Source organism: Bidens hawaiensis, unplaced genomic scaffold (genome assembly GCF_021521415.1).
Source record: "Bidens hawaiensis isolate Kalapana, Puna unplaced genomic scaffold, B.hawaiensis_p1.1 tig00004857_1, whole genome shotgun sequence".
NCBI classification, from domain to species: Eukaryota; Viridiplantae; Streptophyta; class Magnoliopsida; order Asterales; family Asteraceae; genus Bidens; species Bidens hawaiensis.
The window spans coordinates 958413-970996 of NW_027491304.1; the positions used below are offsets into that span (position 1 = coordinate 958413).

At 34.5% G+C, this 12584-nt stretch overlaps 1 long non-coding RNA gene across 1 annotated transcript in view; it reads right to left on the minus strand.

Moving 5' to 3' along the window:
- Nucleotides 1-12584, minus strand: part of LOC143628253 (uncharacterized) — a 137223-nt gene that overhangs the window by 50630 nt on the left and 74009 nt on the right. The window contains exon 2 of the long non-coding RNA XR_013152719.1: nt 5766-6086. This is a non-coding gene — a long non-coding RNA (uncharacterized LOC143628253). The remainder of the gene's footprint in view (nt 1-5765; nt 6087-12584) is intronic.

Genomic DNA, 12584 nt, shown 5'->3' on the forward strand with positions numbered 1-12584 from the left:
TTGTCACAATCAGATTGCGACATTGCATCTCGGTATGTGGTGGGTTCATCCGAATCAACCACGTAGCATCCATCCATGAAAAATCCATATCTCTCAGGTGGGGTGCTAACTCTACCAGATTTGCAAATGTTTTGTGTGTTTTGATCAACCATTTGATCATCCTCAACAACCTCTTGTTGATTGCTAGTGTCAACCAAACGTGTATCGCTTGTAGTTCTCGATCCTCTTCGAGTTCTACAGTTCTATCAGTTCCTTCCATAAGGAACCTTCTTTCCAAGAACTTAGCCTTTCGAGCTATAAACACTTTATGCTCGCTTGGATTGTAGAAATAATATCCCATCGAATCCGTGGGATATCCTACAAATATATACTTAGTGGATCGACATTCAAGTTTGTCAGGGGTGTAGATCTTAACATAAGCCTCACAACCCCATACCTTTTTATATGAAAATTTTGGAGCCTTTCCATGCCATATTTCAAAAGGTGTCCTATCCACTTTCTTGGTTGGTGCCATATTTAAAATACGGGCAGCAAAGATCACAGCGAAACCCCAAAATGATAGAGGTAATGAGCTTCTAGCCATCATGGATCGAACCATGTCCAATAAAGTTCGATTCCTCCTTTCGGACACACCATTATGTTGTGGTGTTCCAGGTGGAGTAAGTTGTGAGACAATCCCACAACTCCTAAGATGTTCTAGAAACGCATCATTGAGGTATCACCTCCTCTATCGGAACGTAGTACTTTGATTGTTTTGTTGAGTTGATTTTGTACTTCATTTTGGAAGACATTGAACACTTCAAAGGCCTCATTTTTGTGTCTTAACAAGAACACATACCCATAGCGACTATAATCGTCGGTAAAGGTAATGAAGTATCTTTCACCATTTCTTGTCATTGTCCTAAAAGGTCCACATACATCCGAATGTATGATACCTAATAAGTCTTTCGCCCTTTCATTTGTTCCATTAAAGGGTTCTTTGGTCATCTTTCCCAATAAACAAGATTCATGTTCATCAAATGAATCAACATTTGATTTCAAAAGACCATTCTTTCGAAGTGTATGAATACGATTCTTGTTTATGTGACCAAGACGACAATGCCAAAGAAAAGTATTACTCAAATCCATTTTGAGTCTTTTGGTGTTAGCTTGGTACAACGAGTTATCAATGTATGAGTCATCATGAATTAATTCATAAATGCCATAAAACGGCATCGCTTTAAAATAAAAGACATTATCCATGAAAACATAAATACCATTATCAACAAACTTAAAGTCATAACCAGATTGTCTTAATACAGAAACAGAGATAATATTCCTAGTCAAACTAGGGGAATATAAAATGTTTTTCAAAACAATTTCCAAACCATTTGGAAGCTTTAAAACATAATCTCCTCGGGCTTGGACGTCAACCTTTGCGCCATTGCCCATGAAGAGACTTATATCTCCTTTCTTCACCTTATTTCTTCTTTTGAACCCCTGCAATGAATTGCATATGTGTGACATTCGTGACAAAACGAGGTATACTATATTCATTACGTAACAAGTAAACGATAAATCAGTTAATTCGTAGTGCTTAAACGAGTAACCGACCGATACTAATTATGACCCGTATACATACTGAGGGGTCATATACGAGTTATATATATGTTATAGAGGCTAACATATTGATATTTAGGCCCCAGTACATTTAAAACTCTTTAAACGAAAAAGGTTTCGTTTATCGATACGCTATAAGCTTAAACGCAATCGTTAATATCAAAACGAGAATTGTAGCATCCGTTAAGCCGAAAAAGATTTATAAAACACTTATATGACATGTTCTAAGCAATCCGTGAAAATATTATGGATTTTTAAAACAAGTCAGTACGTTTTTCTTATTTTACAAAACTAGGCTGAAAAACACTCGTTTTCGCGCTGGTTTTCGCACTCGAACTAGTTTTCTTGCGAAAAACCGAACCCGAACTAAATTTTGGACCGACTTTTACGCGTGGCACGAAAACCGAGGCACCTTTGGGCCAAAAAGAGGCCCAGTGGGCCCTTATAAGCTAGCGACCGCAAGGGGACAGCCCACCCCCCTTCTAGTATCTTTTATATAAAAGAATATTTTGAGATATTTTGTACCCAATTTTCCAGAGAAAACTTACCTTTGCTGTTCTTCTTCATCAAGCTTCATCAAAACCCTAAGGTAAATAGTGGTTTTCCTTGATTTTTAACCATGATTAACATAGTTTAACCATGAAAAATTAATCCTTGATCAGTTTTAAACATGTTTAACCATCCAAAAACCATAAAAATCAAGTAAAACCATGTTTTGATGTTAAACATGTTTACAAACCAGGAACATATACTTTTTTGGTCAAAAACGCGGATTAGAACATGAATACAACGTTTTTACGGTTAGAAAGCTCAGTTTGAACCCAAAACCAAAACCCTAATTATCAAGGCTGTCACATGGATGATTTATGCTTGGTTTGATGTTATATGATATGTAGATATACTGAGTTTGCAACCCGAGACCCGGAGAGTCGTTTAAGCTAGCAAAACTCATCGAAAACCGACAAGGTAAACCCGTAACACTCGTTTAAGGGCTGTTTAGTATTAGGTTGTGACGTGCTTGTTTTTAGCTTGTAAAAATTTTCAGGGACATTAGGGATCATATAAATGAGTCCCTTTTCGAATTTGGTAATTTTTCGATAAACGGAGAATATTTGGTGAATTTATTTCCGTTTATGAGCGTTTATTTGGGAAAAATAGCTAAACATATTGAAAAATTCTGAAATTTGGTTTTGGAGATAAATATGTGATGGTAAGATCACTGGTAAAGTTTGGGGATCATTGGAAATGTCTAAGTATGGTTTGTGCAATTATGGTTTAACTGAATCTTAACAGCCGAAAAACGCACAAATAGGCATTTTGTCAAAAGATTTAGGTTCTGGAGATTTTGCAGGGGCTATATAATAACATTTAGGCCATTTGTAAAAATTATCGGATTTTTCGGAGGTCGTTTGATATAAACAGGACATTTATTACACGATTTTAACCTATTAAATGAATTTTTATAAATAAATAATTAATCATAAAATTTCTGAAAATATTTTTATAAAATTCTCCATGTCTTAATGTATTTTTACAAAAATTTACATAATTTATATATAAGTACATATTTTTTTATGATTAATCAAAGATTTAGATTATAATTGTTTTAACGAAACCGGCAGTTTTGTGTTTAACGGACTGACTGGTATGTCAAAATGTCAAAAGTGGTCAAATATCATATTTTTGAATGATATTGATAAAAACGAACTTTTTACGAGAATTCTGGACAATTCGGGTGGATTGTGCGCGTTTTGTATAATCAAACCCGTGTGAAAACGGAAACGAACCCTGCGATCAAACCAGATACCGAAACCTTAAAATTCTTTAATAAATCAAATCATTTTATCAATCAATATATTTGCTTAAGTTTATGTGATCTTACCTAATCCCGAAACGCATAAACAATCAACTTGGCTAGGCTCGGGAAACGATGAAACTGAGCCAAATCCAGTTTTAATCTTTTCATCGTATACAACGTCACAATCTAAGACTATGGTCATGTTTTGGGCCTAACAGCTATAACCAGACTAGTTATATAGCCCGATTTGGTTTAAACATTGTACTAGTATTAACAGTACGATACCGGTTATAGGATTCAAGCTATAATCGAGACATTCTAGTTACCGATACGTACCACCAGCTCGAACAACATTAAGGTGAGTTTCACGACCCCCACTTTCTAAACTGTTTTACGAACTTTTAGGGTGAAAAGCATGTTTACATATACTTATATACTTGAAAACGTGTGATGATGTGGATTATCTAAGTACTAACACTTGACAAGTCCCCACAAACACTAGTGATTAACTTCGTGCCGGTGACGTGTGGATAGTACTATCGGTTTGACAAACCCAACTGACAGAGCCGGTGGGGTATGCCGGAACATGTTAACCCAGTTGCACATTGTCATTTAAACTTATTACATACTGCTATGTGGTGTTAGACATAGTACATACTTGGGGCAAAGTGGCTGTTAAATGACAACGGGAGTGCATGGGCAGGGGTGGCCATGTGTTTTAGCTCGTTTCGGTTTCACTTGTGGCTTAGTATAATACATCATACACATACATATATACATACACACTGTAAACTTTACGAACTCGTATACTGATTTCGTTGATATTCGTGAAACTTGAAACTCAACAACTAGACGTAGTTGACCCGTTTTAACATGCTTTTCAGGTAAAGCGAAAGTGGAATGAATTGCTTACATGCTTGGTGTTAGAAGGAGAGTTGAATAGCTGTGAATAGACGCAGATATATAATATTAAATAAAAAGCTCGTAAACCGGTTATGTGATTCTCATCTAGTTGTAAACATAGTACCAACCCATGTAATATGATGTAAATTAGTTTGTGAATTTCTTTATAAACAATGTTGTTGATACCAGTGTTATCTGTTACATTCCCGTATTACGCTTCCGCAACTACCTAGTCGGGGTGTGACAATATGTGAGTTCCACATCCGGTATCCAATACCCATGTGTTTGAAGAAATAATATTAAGATCAATGTGAATCATGAAAGTTGTACCTGAGGTTTGCCCCGCATCCCTCTTAGCTTTCAACTCCTTGAGATAGGTCGGACAGTTTATCATCCAATGACCTATCTCACCACAACCAAAGCACGGATCCTCAGCGCTAACCTTTAGCTTCTTTGGCTTTGGCTCCGCCTTTGCCTTTCCCTTGAACCCCTTCTTGACTTGCCCCTTACCAATGGCAACCTTTGCTTTTGGTTCCGGGTGATGCCTTTTCTTTGAGCCACCCTCATTGATCGCAAGAACGGGTAAAACCTTTTTACCCATGCCGGCCTCGGCTGTCTTAAGCATTGCGTTAAGCTCACCAATGCTTTTGTCCCATCCATTCATGTTGTAGTTTGACGAATGTCTCAAACCTTTTAGTTAAGCCATTTAGGATTAAATCCGTGGCTAACTCTTTTGAGACGGGACAGTTAAGCCGTTCAAGCCGATCAATGTGGCTCTTCATCTTAAGTACATAAGATGAAACAGATTGGGTTTCTTCCATATGACATGCATGAAGCGCTCGAACCGTTTCGAATCGCTCAACCCGAGCTTGAGTAAGGAACATTTCCTTAAGTTGGGTTATCATGTCATACCCCCATGATTCTCGAAATCCTTTTGGATCTCGGGAATCATTGTTCCCAACATGAGACAAGAAACTTGCAGCGAATCCTCGGTGTATTTTAACCAATCCGCATAGGCATCCAAGTTATTGACATCGGGTTCATCGGGAATAGGATCGTCTAAAATATAAGACTTCTTTTCTTGCTTGAGAACAATTCTCAAGTTTCAATACCAATCCATGAAGTAGTTAAAGTTTAGACGATCCTTATCCAGAATGGATCTTAGTGATAGATTATGCACGTGTGGGATAATTGCGTTCGGTGCGTTGTTTGCGGCCATCTAAAAGAATTTTAACAAAGTTCAAATTAGTATTTTCGATATTAATAAAATTTTAATCTTTAATACCCTTTAAATGTCTCCAAGACAATTATTGATTAAAATCTAGAACCCAACGTTTCATTCAAATAGTAGTTAGGTGACCTTTATCCTACTATTCGAATTAACAAGGTAGTCAACGTTTGACAATTGCAACCCTTTGCAACTTCTAGTTTTATGTTTAGTTGGTATGTTAAATCCCATCAACACCTTTGAACGCCATGTTAAGGTGATCCTATAGTCATGGTTTCAAATCAAGTCGTCCTACTTATACACACGTGTGAGTTTACTCATACAAGTGGTTAGGTGATCCTAATGCCAAAAGTACTTGTAAAATCACACCTTAAGATCACAAGTTTTCTTAAAAGTGCTTAGGTGATCCTAACTCACTTTCAAGTCTACAAGTGACTTAAGTGTCGTATAAAAGGATGGTGTTTAACTTGTTTTTAAAAAGGGATTTTAGATTTCTAAATTCTAGATTGGAAAACTGTTTATTGTACCTTTCATTGGCATGCATTCAAATGTATGGTACTTAGTTGAAAAACCCATTTTCAAAGTTCCAATTAATAAAACCCATTTTTATTATGAAATCATTAGTTATTAATAAAACCAATTTTTATTACCTAACGATTTCTAAGGAACCAATTTTATGCTAGTTGATTTTAAGTTGTTAAGCAAACCATATTGCAAATAATAAGTAAATCAACCATGCAAGCATAAAATATACACAACCACAAGTTCATAACCATAGTCTCCTAATATTGACCACACTTGTTGACCGAAGACAAGTGTGTCAAAAAGTCTCTCCTAAGAGACCCAAAAGAACATGCACTTGTGTCGGTGAACTCCCACTTGATTCCGCATCCATATGCTCCAAGTGTTTACTCCCGGTGTTGTGGTCTTCATCATTTTATTTGGGCTTCCATCCATGCATCTTCTTTTACAAAATATATCCTAATACATTTTTCTAGTAAAAGAAATACATCTAATCTACTTATTATTACAAGCCATATGAATGAATAAATAGATTACAAACCCAAATAAATATTACAACCAAATCGAATGAACAAACAACCAACACAATCATTCAGCCAAACACAAGGCCATGGCTAGGTTATGAACATCTATTACACATCCAAATATGCAATAACACAAGACCAAAATGGTTCCCCTTTTTGCCTCAAAACTTTCGGCCAAAGCTTAAGCAAACCGAAAGTTTCGGGTTTTGTCCAAACAAACTAAACAATCATCCAATTGACTTGGTTTTTCAAGATTACCACATGCATGTAAAGTATAACCTTGAAAAACCATGGGGTAACCAAAACCCCAAAAAGTTTCGGCCAAATGGTGAAACACACCATAAACCCGAAAAATTTTGGGTCTAATGAAGCATGCATTCGTATAAGCGGCTCTTGATGCCATTGTTGGGTTTTAACAAGATTATCAAAGTGATAAAATCCCTATTTTACCAAAAACGCAGCGGATATAAAAGTTTTAAATCTTGTTAATATGATATGTATAAAACCAATTTTAAACATGCAAAACCCAAACCCGGATCCAAATACGAATTACACATTATCAAATACATGCATGTCACTATAACTCCATGCATGTTACTACTTCCTTTCAATATGACAAAACCGGGTGAAAGAGATGATGATTGAAAGGTAAGAACTTGAATATGGAATCTCCTCAAGCTAGCATACCCAAAGCTTCAACAACACACCACTTCTAGCTAGGATTTGCACTTGAAATTTTCTTCTTCTTTTCTTATGTTGGATGAAAATACCCAAGAGAGGAAGAGAGAAAATTTTACTTGGAAATTATGTGTGTTATGAAAGAATGAAAGAGAAAGACTTGGTTTTATATAAAGGCATCTTTCTCTCCACCAATTATAACCATTGCATGTCTCCACTCAAACATATAATAATATTACATTTGAAAGAGTTATTATCTTTTTCTTTTATAAAACTTTAAACATATATATATATATATATATATATATATATATATATATATCCATACATATATACTTTTATAAGTTTATAACTTATAACTTATAAAACCTATTATATGTTAAGAGACATGCTTGGTTATTATTATTCACATATTGTTATTTAACCAACTTAAATAACACTATGTAATGTTCTTTCATAAAACATAAATCATCCATATGATTTGTTTATTACACAAGTACATTTTATTTAGAAACCCCTTTCCAAATAACTCAAGTGTTAATATTCATTTGTTATGATCACATCGTATATGAACGAATATTATCGGTGTTTGTCTAGCTTGTTATTGGGTATGACCCGACTTGGATCATAACGTACTAGCCACATAAATTTAATATGTCTCTTGGGCAGACCGAGTCCAACAAAACCCATTTGATATATACTCTCAAGAGGAAAAGATAGCTTTGGTGATTCAGGTGAAAGCTTATTCGACCTTGAAGATTTGGACTTGTAATCCAAGTTTGATCGAACTCTTGATTTGAGTTTGAATCCAGATTGTTTGATAATGTGTTGAAGATTCGAATAACGATTTGTAATGGATGAATATACATTCGTTACTCGTAACTGATCATTCATATGAATAGTAGCAACCGATTTTGACACGTGTCATTCAGTTATAACTCTGATCATTCGTATACAATACCACATTTGTTACATCTACAGTATCAGATTCGTTACTCAAACCTTATTCCTTATCAATCGTGTGATCATTCGTTGCTCAAACATTATTCGTAAATGTATCATTCGTGTGAAATGTAAACTTTATTATTCTTCATCATTCGAGAGACATTTAAACCAATATATTACCAAAACCATAAACCCATTCGTTACCAAAATCACTTCTTCATTCGTTAAACTATTAGTTTCATTCGTTATACCAAAACTTTCATCATTTGATAGTTTTGACCGATAACTTTACAAGTTTAACTGTTTGAAACCTATACTTTTTGAAATGGCTAATTTCTACGCTTTAGAATCTAAGAACATGATTATGCAACATATGCTTCATTTAGATGTTGAGATCGGGTCTCATTTGAATTGTCCAAGGCTGATGAAATTTAGTGATTTTGCAAATGGGAACCGAGGTTTAAAGCTCATTTGGGAACCATACATTCTCCCTTGATTATGTATACAGTCCTCCCATTATTGGTGATTCGTACAATCTATGAAGAAAAAGTATTTGATATTTACTTTCAAGAGGAAAAGATAGCTTTGGAGATTCAGGTGAAAGCTTATTCGACCTTGAATTTGGTTGATATTTGGACTTGTAATCCAAGTTTGATCGAACTCTTGATTTGAGTTTGAATCCAGATTGTTTGATAATGTGTTGTAGATTCGAATAACGATTTGTAATGAATGAATATACATTCGTTACTCATAACTGATCATTCATATTAATAGTAGTAACCGATTTTGACATGTGTCATTCAGTTATAACTCTAATCATTTGTCTACAATACCACATTTGTTACATCTAAAGTATCAGATTCGTTAATTAAACCTTATTCCTTATCAATCGTGTGATCATTCGTTGCTCAAACTCTATTCGTGAATGTATCATTCGTGTGAATAGTAAACTTTATCATTCTTCATCATTCGAGAGACATTTAAACCAATATATTACCAAAACCATAAACCCATTCGTTACCAAAATCACATCTTCATTTGTTAAACTATTAGTTTCATTCGTTATACCAAAACTTTCATCATTTGATAGTTATGACCAATAACTTTACAAGTTTGACTGTTTGAACCCTATACTTTTTGAAGTGGCTAATTTCTACGCTTTAGAATCTAAGAACATGATTATGCAAAAAATGATTCATTTAGATGTTGAGATTGGGTCTCATTTGAATTGTCCAAGGCTGATGAAATTTAATGATTTTGGAAATGGGAACCGAGGTTTACAGCTCATTTGGGAACCGTACATTCTCAATTGATTATGTATACAGTCCTCCCATGATTGGTGATTCGAGTACAAAATGTGAAGAAAAAGCATTTGATATTTACTCTCAAGAGGACAAGATAGCTTTGGAGATTCAGGTGAAAGCTTATTCGACCTTGAATTTGGTTGAGATTTGGACTTGTAATCCAAGTTTGATCGAACTCTTGATTTGAGTTTGAATCCAGATTGTTTAATAATGTGTTGAAGAATCGAATAACGATTTGTAATGGATGAATAGACATTCGTTACTCGTAACTGATCATTCATATGAATAGTAGTAACCGATTTTGACACGTGTTATTTATTTATAACTCTGATCATTCGTCTACAATACCACATTTGTTACATCTACAGTATTATATTCGTTACTCAAACCTTATTCCTTATTAATCGTGTGATCATTCGTTGCTCAAACTTTATTCGTGAATGTATCATTAGTGTGAATAGTAAACTTTATAATTCTTCATCATTCGAGAGACTTTTAAACCAATATATTACCAAAACCATAAACCAATTCGTTACCAAAATCACTTCTTCATTCGTTAAACTATTAGTTTCATTCGTTATACCAAAACTTTCATCTTTTGATAGTTTTGACCGATAACTTTACATGTTTGACTGTTTGAACCCTATACTTTTTGAAATGGCTAATTTCTACGCTTTAGAATCTAAGAACATGATTATGCAAAAAATGCTTCATTTAGATGTTGAGATCGGGTCTTATTTGAATTGTCCAAAGATGATGAAATTGAGTGATTTTGGAAATGGGAACCGAGGTTTAGACCTCATTTGGGAACCGTACATTCTCCCTTGATTATGTTTACAGTCCTCCCATGATTAGTGATTCGAGTACAAAATGTGAAGAAAAAGCGTTTGACATTTACTCTCAAGAGGAAAAGATAGCTTTGGAGATTCAGGTGAAAGCTTATTCGACCTTGAATTTGGTTGAGATTTGGACTTGTAATCCAAGTTTGATTGAACTCTTGATTAGAGTTTGAATCCAGATTGTTTGATAATGTGTTGAAGATTTGAATGACGATTAGTTATGGATTAATAGACATTCGTTACTCGTAACTGATCATTCATATGAATAGTAGTAACCGATTTTGACACGTGTCATTCAATTATCACTCTGATCATTCGTCTACAATACCACATTTGTTACATCTACAGTATCAGATTCGTTACTCAAACCTTATTCCTTATTGTTTGTGTGATCATTCGTTACCCAAACTTTATTCGTGAATGTATCATTCGTGTGAACAGTAAACATTATCATTCTTCATCATTCGAGAGAGATTTAAACAAATTCATTACCAATACAATAAATCCATTCGTTACCATAATCACTGCATCATTCGTTAAACTATTAGGTTCATTCGTTATACCAAACTTTCATCATTTGATAGTTTTGACCCATAACTTTTGAAGTTTGACTGTTTGAACCCTATACTTTTTGAAATGGCTAATTTCTACGCTTTAGAATCTAAGAACATGATTATGCAACAATTGCTTCATTTAGATGCCGAGACCGGGTCTCATATGAATTGTCCAAGGCTGATGAAATTGAGTGATTTTGAAAATGGGAACCGAGTTTTCGAGCTCATTTTGGGAACCGTACATCCTCCCTTGATTATGTATATAGTCCTCCCATGATTGGTGATCCGAGTACAAACTGTGAAGAAAAACCCATTTAATATATACTCTCAAGAGGAAAAGATAGCTTTGGAGATTCAGGTGAAAGCTTATTCGACCTTGAATTTGGTTGAGATTTGGACTTGTAATCCAAGTTTGATAGAAGTATGGATTTGAGTTTGAATCCAGAATGTTTATTAATGTGTTGAAGAATCGAATGACGATTTGTTATGGATGAATACACATTCTTTACTCGTAACTGATCTTTCATATGAATAGTAGTAACCGATTTTGACACGTGTCATTCAGTTATAACTATGATTATTCGTCTATAATACCACATTTGTTACATCTACAGTATCAGATTCGTTACTCAAACCTTATTCCTTATCATTCTTGTGATCATTCGTTACCCAAACTTTATTCGTGAATGTATCATTCGTGTGAACAGTAAACTTTATCATTCTTCACCATTCGAGAAACATTTAAGCCAATCATTACCAAAACCATAAACCTATTCATTACTAAAATCACTGCATCATTCGTTAAACTATTAGGTTCATTCGTTATACCAAACATTCATCATTTGATAGTTTTGACCCATAAATTTACATTTTTGACTGTTTCAACCCTATACCTTTTGAAATGGCTAATTTCTAATAAGACCATTATTATGCAAAAAAATGCTTCATTTAGATGCTGAGATCGGGTCTCATTTGAATTGTCCAAGGCTGATGAAATTGAGTAATTTTTCAAATAGGAAACGAGGTTTCGAGCTCATTTGGGAACCATACATCCTCCCTTGATTATGTATATAGTCCTCCCATGATTGGTGATCCGAGTAAAAACTGTGATGAAAACCCATTTGATATTTATTCTCAAGAGGAAAAGATAGCTTTGGAGATTCAGGTGAAAGCTTATTCGACCTTGAATTTGGTTGAGATTTGGACTTGAATCCAGATTGTTTATTAATGTGTTGAAGATTCGAAGGACGATTTGTTATGGATTAATAGGCATTCGTTACCCGTAACTGATCATTCATATGAATAGTAGTAACCGATTTTGACACGAGTCATTCAGTTATAACTATGATCATTCATCTATAATACCACATTTGTTACATCTACAGTATCGGATTCGTTACGCGAACTTTATTCCTTATCATTCGTGTGATCATTCGTTACCCAAAATTTATTCGTGAATGTATCACTCGTGTGAACTGTAAACTTTATCATTCTTCATCATTCGGGAGACATTTAAACCAATTCATTACCTCAACCATAAACCAATTCGTTACCAAAATCACTGCATCATTCATTAAACTATTATGTTCATTCGTTATACCAAACTTTCATCATTTGATAGTTTTGACCCATAACTTTACAAGTTTGACTGTTTGAACCCTATAGATTTTGAAATGACTAATTTCTACGC